At 50.1% G+C, this 1,658-nt stretch overlaps 1 protein-coding gene across 1 annotated transcript in view; it reads left to right on the plus strand.

The window, feature by feature from the left end:
- Positions 1 to 810: 810 nt before the first annotated feature.
- The window catches only part of SYVN1 (synoviolin 1), a 23,273-nt gene continuing 22,425 nt past the window's right edge, over positions 811 to 1,658 (plus strand). Inside the window, 1 exon segment of the mRNA XM_087943586.1 lies at positions 811 to 865. The gene's annotated coding sequence lies outside the window, so the exon portion shown is untranslated.

Genomic DNA, 1,658 nt, shown 5'->3' on the forward strand with positions numbered 1-1,658 from the left:
CTATTCTATTCTTTCTGTTCTATTCTATTCCTTATTCCTTATTCTATTCTATTCTATTTATTCTATTCATTCTTATTCTATTCTATTCTATTCTATTCTATTCTCTACTGCCCTGAGCAGGGGGTTGGACTAGAAGACCTCTGAGGTCCCTTCCAGCCTTATGGTTCTATGTTCCAGAATGCAATTTATTTGCAAATAGATATCAACACTGCGATGAAGATGGAAATCAGTGCTGACTTAAGCATGTTGTTGTTGCATTGTTTTTGTAACTGGGCTCGCTTCCCTCCTGAGTAACGTCCCTACTCCAGCGTAAAAGAAAACTGCAGAAAGAACGACGCGTCGGCGCGTGCGCATATCCCATGCAAATTCGAACTCAGAACCCCATCCTTCTCCCGCCGCCTTCCTAGCTCCCCTTCTTCGCATAGCAACAGTTATTTTGTCCCAGTCGCCCTAACTTCGGCAACCATTTTCCCATTGGAGGAGAGGCCAGACTTTGGGCCAATCAGCGGGAGCCACGGGACCCTCTTTTTCCCTGTCCAGCTCGGGAGGACAACACCTCGGGAGCCTGTATGGGCCGTACCATTAGCAAGCTCTAGAGAGGGTGGAGAAGGCGAAGAGAAGGCAAACTGGGAGCAGTTCAGAAGGATTTTGTTAGAAACCATCCTTTCGAGACGCTTCCAGGAAATCCAAAGAAAGAGGAAAAGAAGCGGGAGAGAAAGATAATAAAAATAAAAGGGGCCGACCGACGCGCTTGGTACGCCCCGAGGCGGAAGTGAGGTGTCTTCTGAGCGTCGGGACTTCCGGTTGGGCAGAGGAGAAGAGTTGGTGGTTCAGGCTGAGGGGGCGCAGAGTCTTCCGAGGCTGGGTGAGTGGGGGCCGGGTTTGTCAGCAGGGAAGGGGAGGCGGGCCTGGCTCTGGCCTCCACTGAGGACCCTCCGCAGCGACTGTCATGGCTGTGGGGGGCGAGATTTCAGTTCTCTTCCCTTATGAACCCCCCCCCAAAAAAAAACACCTATGAGGAGGTAATAAGTGAGACAGGTAATAATGGGTGGGTAGTAATCTTCACATTGTCTGTTATGAGCAGCCTTTTTATTTTGCAGCTGGGAAGTGCCAGCCAGCCAGATAAGCCCTCATTCCTAGGTACCATTTTTATAGCTAGGAAGTGCCAGCCAGCCAGATAAGCCCCCATTCCTAGGTACCATTTCTATAGCTAGGAAGTGCCAGCCAGCCAGATAAGCCCCCATTCCTAGGTACCATTTCTATAGCTAGGAAGTGCCAGCCAGCCAGATAAGCCCCCATTCCTGGGTACCATTTCTATAGCTAGGAAGTGCCAGCCAGCCAGATAAGCCCCCATTCCTAGGTACCATTTCTATAGCTAGGAAGTGCCAGCCAGCCAGATAAGCCCCCATTCCTGGGTACCATTTTTATAGCTAGGAAGTGCCAGCCAGCCAGATAAGCCCCCATTCCTAGGTACCATTTCTATAGCTAGGAAGTGCCAGCCAGCCAGATAAGCCCCATTCCTGGGTACCATTTATAGCTAGGAAGTGCCCCAGATTCCTAGGTACCATTCTTACCATTTCTATAGCTAGGAAGTGCCAGCCAGCCAGATAAGCCCCCATTCCTAGGTACCATTTCTATAGCTAGGAAGTGCCAGCCAG

Source organism: Notechis scutatus, chromosome 14, assembly GCF_049901735.1.
Source record: "Notechis scutatus isolate UNSWTSFEM ecotype Mainland chromosome 14, rNotScu1.2, whole genome shotgun sequence".
Lineage (NCBI taxonomy): Eukaryota > Metazoa > Chordata > Lepidosauria > Squamata > Elapidae > Notechis > Notechis scutatus.